General features: G+C 44.8%; 2 long non-coding RNA genes across 2 annotated transcripts in view; one reads left to right on the top strand and one right to left on the bottom strand.

The window, feature by feature from the left end:
* The window catches only part of LOC104989205, a 2557-nt gene extending 1163 nt beyond the window's left edge, over positions 1-1394 (bottom strand). The window contains exons 1-2 of the long non-coding RNA XR_825348.1: positions 921-1394; positions 626-730 (exon numbers count right to left, since the gene is read on the bottom strand). This is a non-coding gene — a long non-coding RNA (uncharacterized LOC104989205). The remainder of the gene's footprint in view (positions 1-625; positions 731-920) is intronic.
* LOC104989206 overlaps positions 1-12199 on the top strand; it is a 91991-nt gene continuing 79792 nt past the window's right edge. Inside the window, exon 1 of the long non-coding RNA XR_825349.1 lies at positions 1-61. This is a non-coding gene — a long non-coding RNA (uncharacterized LOC104989206). The remainder of the gene's footprint in view (positions 62-12199) is intronic.

Consider the following 12199-nt stretch of genomic DNA (forward strand, 5'->3'; position numbering starts at 1 on the left):
GAAACGGCTCGTGCTGGAGGAGTGGATCGTGGAGCAGCTGGGACAGCTGTATGGCTGCGAGGTACCTGGGCGCGGGGTCGGGAGGGTCGCGGGGCGGGGGGCAGGCTCGCGCACCTGGTTGTGCTAACACAGGAATTCTCCAGGGCTCCGGCTCCCAGCTGCGCGCCGCCCTGGTTCCTGGGGACCGAGGGCTGGGAACGAGACGCGGCGCGTTCTCTCCCCAGGGTGCCCTCAGGTGCCAGGGCTTACCCTGCTTAGATTCAGCTGCCTGGTGCCCAGAGAGCTGGGGGCCCCGTGATGATTGTGGGTAGGTCGGGTCTTGCTCAGCGCACTGCCTTTCTCCCAACCCCGGGCTCTCCTCGGCTTCAGGGGCAGCTTCCCAAAGTGGGGCTCGGAGGCGCTCACCCAGCTGCGCCCAAGAACAGGACTCCTTGCTAGGATCCTGGCAACACCGAGTTTTGTGGAGAGGGAGCAGGGAAGAGACTGAAAGCCGCTTCACCGAGAGGAGAGGTTCTGGGGATCCCAGAGGCCCCCTGCGTTCTTGAAATAATATCACAAAACCATAAGCTGAATGCTTTCCCTGTTCCAGCCAGCCCCGACGCGTGTCCCCACGATTTGTCCTTACCTTACCAAAGCTGCACGCGTTGAGCTTTGTTGAAGCAGGTTTCTTTCTTCCTACCCAGTTTCAGTTACTCCCGTTGATGGGCGCAGAATGAGAGCCTTGGGCAACCTGGAAGGGTGCGGGGTGGAGGAAGGGAGCCTGCGGGTGTGCTGGGAATTCCCCAGCTCCCCCTCCGCCGCTACATTTACTTCCCACAGTTCAGGGGCAAAGCCTGTACGCAAGTCTGCCGCGTAAGGAGAAATGGTTGATGTATTTTTGGAGAAATATTAAGAACAAACTGTAACAAAACTGTGCTTACCGAAAAATGACCGAAGCTAAAATGCTCCCCCAGGAGTCTTCTTAATGGCAGTAATTATAAATGAAGTATTCTACTTCTCTTAAGGGAGTGGAGTTTGGAAAGGGTGGAAGGATGAAGAGGGTTAATAATTAAGGATATGGCTTCTGAGTTAAAGCTGGGTTTGCGTTCATCCGGCTGTTACCCTCTTCAACAAAAATGAAAGCCAGATGAACCCACTGGCTTTTCCTCTGGTTTGGATTTCACACATTTTATGGCCTATTGTGAATACCTATTTTCCTTAATATTCTCATCGAGCGAGGAAACAGCGTTCTCATTACGGACTCCTGATGAATGATTATGATATAATGAGGCTTGACTATATGACTAATGGGCTTGTAAAAATATATTGTTCCTCCAGCCCAGCTCTTATAAAAGCATTTTAATTGCGTAAATAAAAACTGGCCCAAATCCAAAATGTTTATGGTGTTTTTTAAATAGAAAGTTGGCAAAACTCTTTAAAGAAACAATATATTTTATTTCGACAGGATTACTGTGGGGGTGGATGGAAGACTCAGTCTTGCCTCTGTAGAATCCAATTAGTTTTCATTTATTTCATAGTAGTCTTTATGCTCCCTTTTGGGTTTAGAGAAGGTTTGGGTTAATAAAGAAACTACTGTTGAAATTAACCATGCTTTAGTAATGCTCCTTTTATGGCAGACCAATTACATATAGCTTGGGTAAGAGTTCCAGCCTCTTAGCAAGGTTGGTAAATCATGTATTTTCAAAATTCTTCTGAGTAACTGGTAAAAAAAAAATGGAAGATTGAATGCTCATTGTATTAAACATGTAGATTAGGTACCTGTTTTAAAGGGTAAATATGACCTTGAATCTTTCCCTTGTGCTTCTCACATTTCAGACCTCCACATATAGCGAACAGCTAAAGATCTGAGAGGTTTTGTGGTAAAATGACACAAGGTGCTCCATGCTGCCGGCTTGTTATTAAAGTGTGGCAGGCATTTCTATTCATTTGCTTGTTCTGTCTTGTTAGGTTGAAGAGCTATAAGTCATGTTGGCAATTTATAAATACTATGCTGATGCTACACCTTCACTGAATAATAAAAAGCCTGTGGACTAATAAGTAGCCATATAAAGGACTGTCTTCTTCCATCTCTTTCTCCACTAGTAGGGCTCTATTTTTAGCTTCAGCTCTCTGGTCTGATAGTCTCTCCTCACTGAGAGTTTCAAGTATTTCAGCCTCTGGTGTGTAAATTGAGAAGGACCTAGCTGGTTTGTAGCTCTGAATCTCCTGAATATGAAGGTTAGTAAATGTTCAAATGGTGTGTGTGTGAAATTGACATGGAAAGCCAACTTGCCAGACTTTAGCTCGGCCAGAGGCTTGAGCTGTCTGCCAGGTTGGGTGCCTTCTAGATGAACACATAAGTAATTTCAGAAAAACTTGTATCAGTCAGGTCAGCAGTTAGATGATCTGTCCTTTTCAGAATAGGAAATAGTGGTCTTTTAGAGTGCCATAAAGTGTGATATTTTAAATTAGAAAGGAATGAGGATAAAGAAATACACAGAATAACTTCCCGGCTATGGTTTTATCTAGAAGTTTGCAGTGGCCAATCAGTTTTGTATAGAGAATAACACAAAGAGAATTTATGGAGGACTTGTATTAGGTCCCAGGTGTTTTTCTAGGCCCTCTGTGTGCACTGATTCATTAGTCTTTACAACAACACATATGAACAGGGTGCTGTTATCCTCTCGTCTTATAGATGAGGAAACTGGGAGACACAGCAAAATTAAAAGGCTTTCCCAAGCTCCGTAGCTGGTGGATGGCACTGGGTGGATGGCATGGACTCTGAGTCCGTGTTCTAACCACCAAACCTGCTTCTAACTCTGCAGTGTCCTGTGTAAGAAAACAGACAGAGGCCTCACAGCATGTGTCTGAATATTTAAAAGTCATGAATCAAGCTATTGAGTGTCTCTTTAAAATGTGTTCTACCCTCTTACCTTGACAACTGTTATCTTCATAATGACCCAGAAAGGGAGGTTTGAACCGTGAATTCCCAGATCTCCCAGAGCTCAGAACTGATCAAAAGAACCTTTCCCTGGCCCAGGGCCTGCTTCCTTTGGCTGTTTACCTGTGATACCATCCTATCTGGTGAAGGGCATTGTGTCCACTTGCACGTCCAGTCTGTCCACACCCTCCGCCACCCCCTAACCGTGCCTCTGGCTCCAACCAAGGAAGCCAGACCTGGAAAGAGCTGGTTCATGCCTTGGAAGTGTCTGCGTATTTGATCAGGGGATGCTGGGGACTTGAAGTGTAGCCTAAAACCAGATGGAGACTTACCGGTCCTGGATGGGTAAGTCCACCTGGTACTCTGCAGGAAAATGCCTGTGGCAGGAGTAGCCCAGGGCTGTGACCCCTCTTACACAGTCTAAGCATAGTATCATTGAACAGCACAGCCTTTTGGATATAAACATAAATGTCTTTATAGATTCTAAAATGATTATGTTTATAGTTGTTTTCCATTTCATCTACTTGTACGGGTAGTTACATTTTCACCTAGGAATTTGATTATCCTGGAACTGCAAGGTTAACTCTGCATCAACATGTAAGGATTTCTGTTTTAAGACATTTTCATATCTCTCCCAAACCCTGATGGTTTTAAAGAGCATTTGATATCTGGCATAATGTCTACTTTGATAAGTATTGCAAGAGGACTTACTTGGTAAGTCATGTCAATTTTTCTCATCTTGCCCAGCATCAAGATAACATCAGTACTTCTAGTACAATTTGATTTACTTTGGAAATAAAATCCCGTCGTTAATCTCGGATTACTGAAACCCCCACAGCAGCCTAGGCATAAACAGACTTGTACACGGAGGGCATCCCCTGGTGATCCTGACTGTCCATTCAGAAGGACTTTTCTTTTCCAGCATCAGTCTGCATTTTTTAAAAACTTATTTATTTTTTTTTTAATTGAAGGATAAAGGCTTTACAGAATTTTGTTGTTTTCTGTCAAACCTCAACATGTCTGTGTTTTAAAAAGTGGTTTCTGGCACATTACACTTTTTCATCTTCCCTTATTCCCTACCATCTTCATTCTGTAAATCAGTGGTTCTCAAAAATATTTTGATTGTGGCCCTAGAAAGAAATTCCCTTGCTTCCTGATACCTACACTGACACATGGATGGATGCAGAGATTCACAAAGACCAGTTAATGTTACCATGTACGCAAAAGAAAAATTACCAAGTCAATATAAAATGCATGCATGCGTGCCAAGTTGCTTCAGTCATGTCTGACTCTTTTCGGCCCCATGGACTATAGCCTGCCAGGCTCCTCTGTCCATGGGACTCTCCAAGCAAGAGTACTAGACTGGGTTGCCATGCCCTCTTCCAGGGGATCTACCTGACCTAGGAATCGAACCCACATCTCTTAAGTCTCCTGCATTGGCAGGCAGGTTCTGTACCACTAGCACCATCTGGGAAGCCCCTAATACAAAATATGACTTTATTAATATTTAAATACAATATTCTATTTAATTTACCAGAATTTCTGGCTGTGACTCTCTAAATTAATTTCATCACACATTTGGGGGTTGTGACCTGCCATTAAAAATGTACTACTCCAGAAAGAGAAACATTTAAACATATTTAACAGACAAAGCTAAAATTTATTAAGTGCTTTCTGTAACAGGTATGGTTCATGTAATCCTAGTAACAACCTCTGATAGTCCCATTTCGTAATCCTAGTAACAACCTCTGATATTCCCATTTAATGGATGTGGAAACTGAGGCTCAGAGAAGTCTAGAAGATGCCTGAGGCCCCTCAGCTGGGACACAGCAGAGCAGGGCTGTGTCCAGAAAGCCAGAGGTACCCTAACCACTGCTTCCTGAGATGGGACAGTACCTGACACTCTCTGTGAACCCCTGTAGGTTGCCTGCTCTCGGATGCAGCTGTGGTAATTTTTAGGTTGACTGATGTTGCATGTAGAGGGACACAGGTGTCTGTGGGTTTGTTCCTGGATCAGGCCTCTTCTTTTCAGTTCAGGTCCTTACTTTGTTCTCAACTCCCACTCTACAACATCAAATTAGCCTGCTTTGCTGGAAGGTAGAAACTGCTGTCTAGAAGATGGTTTGCGGATAATGTTCAGTTCAGTTCAGTTCTCAGTCGTGTCCGACTCTTTGTGACCCCGTGAATCGCAGCACGCCAGGCAGATAATGTGGTGAATCCCTATTTATGTAGCTATTTGAGAATGAATTGGATTTTCAACAAAACTGCTTAAAACGGATACCAAGGAGGAAGAGGGGATGGGATGAATTGGGAGATTGGGATTGACAAATATACCCTACTATGAAGTGGGTTGCCATTCCCTTCTCCAGGGGATCTTCCTGACCCAGGGGTCAAACCCGGGTCTCCCGTGTTGCAGGCAGATTCTTTACTGTCTGAGCCACCAGAGGAGCCCCTAACGTATAAAATAGACAACTAATGAGAACCTACTGTATAGCACGGGGAACTCTACTCAGTGCTCTGTGATCACCTAAATGGGAAGGAAATCCAAGGACAGGGGATATATGTATCCCTGTAACTGGTTTCACTTTGCTGTGCAGCAGAAACTAACACAGCACTATAACACAACTATACTCCAACTAAAAAAAAAAAGAGCTGCTTAAAGAAAACACCATAAACTCAATCTGTAAAATATTATGGAATAAATTAAACACGTTTAAAATTCTATGAATAAAAGAATTCGAAATTGCCAAAGGCTGAAAAGAAAACTGTGCTTAACAAGTTCCCTTTGGAATAATGGTTAGGGAAATCTGACGTGGAGGCAGTGGGTAAAAGAATAAATGCTTTGAAGTGAGGTGAGCCTGAAAGCTACATTGGTCCCTGCACTGAGTAGTGCTGAGATGGGGCAACTTCCTTATTAACTTCTGAGCCCCACTTTCCCCTGTGTTTAAGGGAATCATCCTGGCCACTTGGCGGGGTCGTTTTGAGATCTGAATGGGTCAGACCATGGAGCTGGAACTTAGTTGGTGTAGTTTGAACCACGCATGCGTGCGTGCTCGGTCAGTCAGTTGTGTCTGACTCTCTGTGACCCCATGGACTGTAGCTCACCAGGCTCCTCTGTCCATGGGATTTTCCAGGCAAGAATACTGGGGTGAGTTGCCATTTCCTCTTCCAGGGGATCTTCCTGCTGCGTCTCCTCCATTGGAAGATGGACTCTTTACTACTGAGCCTCCTGGGAAGCCCCAGTTGGAACCATAACTAGCCATTAACTGTTGGTCATTCTCTATGATACAGGAGGGCAGAAGTGAGGAAGAAAATGAAGTCTTCATATCTAGTTGGTGGTAGAGTTTGGAGATGGATATGGGGTCAGAGGTGTTGGTGTGTCTTTGAGCTTGAACATGAGCAAATATCATCCCCTGCCCTGTTTTTTCTAGCACCTTCCTTATTCTGGAAGTCCTTGTGAATTTTCATTTATGGGGAGAGAAGTTGCTGTTGTTCAGTCACTCAGTTGTGTTCGACTCTTTGCGACCCTATGGACTGCAGCATGCCAGGATCCTCTGTCCTCCACTGTCTCTCTGAGTTTGCTCAAATTCATGTTCATTAAGTCGGTGATGCTACCTAGCCACCTCATCCTCTGCTGCCCCTGTCTCCTTTTGTCTTCAGTCTTTCCCATCTTCAGGGTCTTTGGCATCAACAGTTTGAAGGCATGGTTGATTTTAATTTTTTTCGTCTGTGTCCCTAGTAGGGCTCAAACATGAAGCACTAATGTGAATGAATGAAAAAGAATCGACCTTCAGAAAACTTTTGAAAAGTCATTGTTGTTTTAGTCCTGGATTATTTAGCGATGCTCCTTTATCATACTTCTGGCTATGGAAAAATACTAATCTAGGGTTTTGTTAAACAGTCATCCATATCAAACTCTTGCATCTTTACTGTTTGATTTCAACATTTTTGGATATACACCTACCTTCATTGACTTATTTGCTTGAAATAGGAACTTAAAGACTGCAAATAGCTGCAGCTAATTGATTTTTAAGCTTAGATTGAGAGAATTCTTTTGAAAATTGAACTTCTTCCTCCAGGGTCCTGTTCACTCTTTTCCTTTGCTTCTACTGTGTCCCTCACCACACTAACCTACCTGCTCTTCTCATCTCTGGCAACCGTTTGCTTCCAGTATCTTCTGTTTTTCTCCCACCATTGAAACAAGCTGGCTTCCTAGGTACCCTTGCTCACCTCACAGCCGTCCTCTTTCTAGATGGAGAGCACAGTGGAGTCTGTTTCATTTTCCATGTGGTCTGCACACCATGTGCATGATTGCGTTTTGTAGTCCACTCTCCTGTCTCCTGTCTCCTGCACTTGGCTATTTCACACATTCACCTGGCTTTGCAAGGTACATTTCTTGTTACCTGAACTGCCCCTCGCAGCCTCCCGTGTTCAAGCCAGGCCAACTGCCCTCCCAAGCAGGCTCTTAACTACTCTCCTCTCTGGGCTGCTTTTTCAGCCTCCCCTTTTCACTCCAGCACACACACAAGTTGCAGTGTTTCTTTTTGTTACCAACAACCCCTACCACAAAAATGCTTTGCATTTTCAATCCTGTACTTCCTTTGATGGTGGCCGTATCTTCTCCTTCCCTTACTATTTTTCCAGATCTTTCTCCTCCATGGCACCACTGTTTATCCATCACCATCTGATGTCAGCTTCTGCCACGGTTTCCCTGAGGATCTCTTTGCTTCTCAATCCAGTGGGTTTGTTTGGGTCTCTATTTCATTGACCTTCTGAGGCCTTCGGTGCCCTTCTGCATTTCCTTGGGAACCCCTTTGCTCTAAGCAGATCTCTCCTGCATCTCATCCTAATCACTAGTGACGCTTCCAGCCTCCTCTCTGCATTTTCTTCCTCTGCCTTCCTCTTCAGTGATGTCACACCAGGTCTGTCTTTGGGTCCCTACTCTATTCTCTCTATTTTTCTTCCCACTGCTACATCCTCTTTCTGGGTGATATGAATATTCCTGTGGTTTCAGTCACTGTTCACATACTGACAACTCTTCAATCTCCATTTTTAGCCCTGATCTGTTTTCAGAGTACCAGACATATTCAGATGCCTGGTGGGAGCCTCACCTTCAGCTGCTCTGAAGCTGAGTTTGTTGTCATCCTCTGCAAACCCGCCCTCTTCCTCAGTTGCCTCAGTGGATGGTGGGCACGCTGTCGGCAGGTGTCCCAGCCAAAATCATACTGGCTCCCTTCTCTGACCTCTCCCTGTGGGTCACACCCAGCAGTCAGGAGACCTTGTTGATGCCTGCTCCTTCGAGCCCTGGAGTCTGACTGCGTGGCTTCTCACTGCCACCACTTTAGTCCAGCACCTTACAATGTCTCACCTGTATTATAGCACGAGACACTTTGGTCTCTAGTCACTCAAATTCCTGCTACTACGAGTATTAGTACTACTATGATCCCTCTACTAGTGCTGCTGGTATTACTACTTCTGCTACTCAAATAGCTCTCAGTCAAGGGCCAGGTGACGTATGCATTTTATCTCCAACAGCCGATCCTGGCAGTAACTTTATGGGGTGGGATGTATTATCTTCATTGCTTCGCATTATAGAGGAAGAAACTGAGGTCAGAGAAGTTGCTCCTTGTCCCAGTCCAAGGTCACGGTGACTCCCAAAGTCACATGGCCTCCATGCTGCCGTTGCTCCCATCAGCTGCTTGTCTCAAGTTCTTACTGCACACCGGATCCTTGCTGAGCTGGAGTTCAGTCCTTGCAGTAACTCGGGAAGGGAGGTCGAGAGACTGCAGTACAGAGATCTTGAGCCACAGGTCTCAGTCAGAGGCAATATCGTCTCAGGTAGGGAGGCTGGAGCAAAGCCCTGTCTCCAGTTCCTGGGATGGGGTCTTCTCCTCTGATCCCTCACCTCCAGCTCTCCCTCCCCACGGGAGTTTCAGAGCCCCATCCATGTGGCTACAGTGTTTCCAAAATCCCAACCTGATCTAGTCACCCCCACAGCCTTTGGGGTACAGCTTAAGATAAAGCTCAGGGGTCCCCTCTCTGGTCCCATCTCTTGTCCCCACCCCACCCCTGCTTCTTCAACCAGGATCCCAGTGCAAGTGAGGTGGGAACCCCATCCCGCTTGCTTTCTCCCTCTGCCAGGGTCACCTCTCTCTTCCTCCTCTTCCTCACCTGTCTACCTCTTACCTGTTCTCTTCCAGGAAGCCTCTGTGACAGGTGCTGTCCCTGGCAAGCTGGCCAACAGGCCTTTGCTGGCTTGTGCCTACCCATGTCTCAGCACCTTTCTGTAATCCTGTCCCCTGGCCTTGCTGCCAGCTTCGTAAGGGTGGACTCTTGTGGTCCCTGCAGCCTGGGTGGCCTCTTCATCCTGTCTGCACTCAGGGGTCCAGGACCTGGCTGTCAGGAGAGTGATGCGAAAACTGGCCCTGTAGACCAGTTGGCAGCATCTTCTGGTGCCGTGCATTTCAAAAGTACATAGCCCAAATTAAGTGCATTAATGTAGTGTGACTCTGCCTGTATTAAAAACCTGCTCTTCTTGGGACTTCCCTGGTGGTCCAGTAATTAAGACTCCTCGCTTCCACTGCAGGGGGCTCGGGTTCAATCCCTGGTCAGAGAACTCAGATCCCACATACAGCATGCAGCATGGCCAAAAAAAGAAAGAAAAAAAAAACTTCTCTTCTATCATTGATGAAATTTTGATTCTTTTTCATGGTTATGAATTATATTCATGTAGGTTTTTTTTTTTTTTTCCTGGAAAATTCCCTGGGCAGAGGAGCCTGGCAGGCTACAGTCCATGGGGCCAGAAAGAGTTGGACATGACTGAGCAACCCAGCACACAGTTTTTTGAAACTGTGAATTAAAAGAGTATCATGATGGAATAAGGCATTAATGCCCGGGTCATAAAAGTCTTCAAAGGGAGTAATCACACATTACTGCCATTCTTCTCTGTAATTTTAATTTTTTATTATGTACAATAATATTACTTTGTTTGCACAGTAATTGTTCACTTCTTTGGGAGTGAAGATGCTTGCTGTACTGGGAAGAAGTGAGGGCTTTTCCAGCGGCAGATAACATTCAGAGTGACAGGCTCACACATGTCTTGATGGAACAAGGAATGAAAGCCAGGATTCCTGCCTCTGCTTAAAAGTTCAGGCCAATAAATTTTCACCAGGTTTTTCTTAGTCAGCACTGGCATTTTGGAAATCTGTTCCACTGCGTAAAAGCTGAGAAAAAAGGAGACCAGAGTGTGATTTGGTCTCTAAAGCATCACTTTATGGTTGAGGATAAAATGATCACAGAAGGGTTTTTCCTTTTTGAAAGAATCCTTGGGGCAAACTGTGGAAAGACTTGTGGAGGGCAAGAATATTCATTTATTCATTCATTCCAACAGATATTTGCATAGATGGGGAAAGAGGAATAGGACGCCATCATCCATTTAAATTAGGTAAGAGAGAAAGAGAAGGTAAAGGAACCCTGTGCATTATAGGAGGAGAATGGAGGCATCCACATAATTGGAAGTCCTTTGATGGCAACAACTGTCTCCTGTTTGCAGTTGAATACGTGTTTTCAATACATTTCTTTACTGTCTTTTCATACTGCTTATGGGGTTCTTGAGGCAAGAACACTGAAATGGTTGCCATTCCCTTTTCCAGGGGACCACATTTTGTCAGAAGTCTCCACCCATCCATTTTGGGTGGCCCTGCACAGCATGGCTCATAGCTTCCTTGTTACACAAGGCTGTGATCCATGTGATAATTTTGATTAGTTTCTGTGATTGTGGTTTTCATTCTGGAGGCTGTAGAATTATAGTTCTTGCTTCTTCTGTCTGTCATAAGGGTGGTGTCATCTGCATATCTGAGATTATTGATATTTCTCCTGGCAGTCTTGATTCCAGCTTGTGCTTCATCCAGCCTGGCATTTCCCATGATGTACTCTGCATATAAGTTAAATAAGCAGGGTGACAATATACAGCCTTGACATACTCCTTTCCCAATTTTGAACCAGTTTTCTGCCACCCTTATGGCAGAAAGTGAAGAGAAACTAAAGAGCTTCTTGATGAAGGTGAAAGAGGAGAGTGAAAAAGCTGGTTTAAAACACAACATTTAAAAAGCCAAGATCATGGCATCCAGTCCCATCACTTCATGGCAAATAGATGGGGAAACAATGAAAACAGTGGCAGACTATTTTCTTGGGCTCCAAAATCACTGCACATGGTGACTGCAGCCATGAAATTAAGAGACACTTGCCCTTTGGAAGGAAAGCTATGACAAACCTAGACAGCATATTAAAAAGCAGAGACACTACTTTGCTGACAAAGGTCTGTCTAGTCAAAGCTATGGTTTTTCCAGTAATCATGTATAGATGTTAGAGCTGGACAGTAAAGAAGGCTGAGGCCCGAAGAATTGATGCTTTTGAACTGAGGGGTTGGAGAAGACTCTCGAGAGTCCCTTGGACTGAAAGAAGATCCAACCAGTCAATCCTGAATACTCATTGGAAGGACTGATGCTGAAGCTAAAGCTCTAATACTTTGACCACCTGATACAAAGAGCTGACTCATTGGAAAAGACCCTGATGATGGGAAAGATTCAGGGCAGGAGGAGAAGGGGACAACAGAGGATGAGATGGTTGGATGGCATCACTGCCTTAATGGACATGAGAGCAAACTCTGGGAGATAGTGAAAGACAGGGAAGCCTGACATGATGCAGTTCATGGGATCACAGAGTCAGACACGACTTAACAACTGAACAACAGCAACAAATTTACTGCCTAGTGGTTGTGTCCTTCTTCCTTTACTGTAAGACTGTTTTCAGGAAGATTATCTTAAATTCATTGACATTACAATGTAAATGATTAAAAACATGTTATCTTTCATTTTAATAGGAAGTAAAGTCGTAAGTAAGAGAAAGTCATCATTTAATAACTGAACTTCAGGAATGAATAAACAGGGCAGGCTCTATCATTTATGGGCTATGGGACCTTGTTGCAGTCTATGAAATCTATGACTCAAAATATGTTTCTAATATGATGCTGGGGGAATGACCTGGCCTCTGTTCTAGTGGGTGGCCCGCTTACCAGCCAGACGACCTTGGCAACCTATCATATTCATGATAGGCTTTTGTTTTCAGGTTTTCTTTCCTCATCTTAAAAAAAGGGGGAGGAAGCCTAGGGCTTCCTTGACTGATCTTTCAGTTCAGTTCAGTTCAGTTGCTCAGTCATGTCCGACTCTTTGCGACCCCATGAATTGCAGCACACCAGGCCTCCCCGTCCATCACAAACTC

The sequence above is a fragment of the Bison bison genome, unplaced genomic scaffold (assembly GCF_000754665.1).
Source record: "Bison bison bison isolate TAMUID 2011002044 unplaced genomic scaffold, Bison_UMD1.0 scf7180017864148, whole genome shotgun sequence".
Classification (NCBI taxonomy): Eukaryota; Metazoa; Chordata; class Mammalia; order Artiodactyla; family Bovidae; genus Bison; species Bison bison.